The sequence below is a fragment of the Antennarius striatus genome, chromosome 13 (assembly GCF_040054535.1).
Source record: "Antennarius striatus isolate MH-2024 chromosome 13, ASM4005453v1, whole genome shotgun sequence".
NCBI lineage: Eukaryota > Metazoa > Chordata > Actinopteri > Lophiiformes > Antennariidae > Antennarius > Antennarius striatus.
The window spans coordinates 10,587,069-10,588,241 of NC_090788.1; positions in this window are offsets into that span (position 1 = coordinate 10,587,069).

Below are 1,173 nucleotides of genomic sequence, written 5' to 3' on the forward strand. Positions count from 1 at the left end.
CCCCTCAAACGTTTGGCTGCGTCCGTCAGATGTCGAAGCATGTCCTAAATGAGACGAGCTGCCCTGTTACAACGGAGTTCACCTTGTTGATGGATAATTCCAGGTATATTAGTGACAGCATTAAACATGTATTAAACGTTTAGCATACTCACTAATCCACCGAAGAAGCGTCTGGGATGACGTCTTCAAACTTTTCCTCCAAGGCCAGCTAACTTCATTCAATACCAATCCCCTGCATTATTTAATTCGCTGTATTTTGTGGGGTTTAAACGCTTTTAAAAGCAAATCTCAACTGAATGAACATTTATGGCTTTGACACTGTATTCATTGTAGTGGATTTTGTGGGCGTAGCATAATGTCCTTTGAAAATGAAGGAACAGAGAGGGGAACATTTGTCTGTTTTATTTTGTGTGACTAAACCCTTTTTTACTAATAAATGTGTTGCTCCTTATAAAAGCCAGATGATGTGAGTCTATCTTGACATCAGACCACAGCCCATGCTCTTCTCTATTCCTGTCATCTTACAGCAGGACTGGGACAGAAAAATCTATTCTTCCCCATGGATAGAAAGAACTTGATACATGTAGGGAAAATTAACAAAGGCGTTCACCTTCAACTCGTTTTTTTTTGTCTATCTAAGCCACCAGTTTCGCAGTTTGTGTGCAGTTTGTGTCTATGCGTGTTCACATAGTGGCTAAAACAGCAAATTATCAGAAGTTATTTGATTACCTCTTTATGTTATTTTTTCACTTGATTGATATTTGTTTGAAACATTTCCCAGAGGTGCATTTAATTACTCACTTCACTCTAAAAATATAGCAATATAAATCTGATTCACTCAATCTGCTATTGCATCTCACTAGAACCAGACAAATAGAATTTAAATTTGTCAAGGCATGAGTGTTGACCTGTTATCATTGGAGTAATTAACAGAAAGCAGAGGGATTAAAGGATTAATTCACACCTTCATCTTCAATTTGATCCCCAAGTGGCAGCATTAAACATGAGTGGATTGCCCCTGTCATTAAAATGCACATACAGTGCGCAAATCACCGCAATAACACCGCAGTAACCATGGCTGCACAGGCAGACCTTTCACTGCACTCAACAGTCTTCTGTTGTATTTACTGTAAAAAAAAAAAAAACAACTCAAAAAATTTCTGAATGAATGAG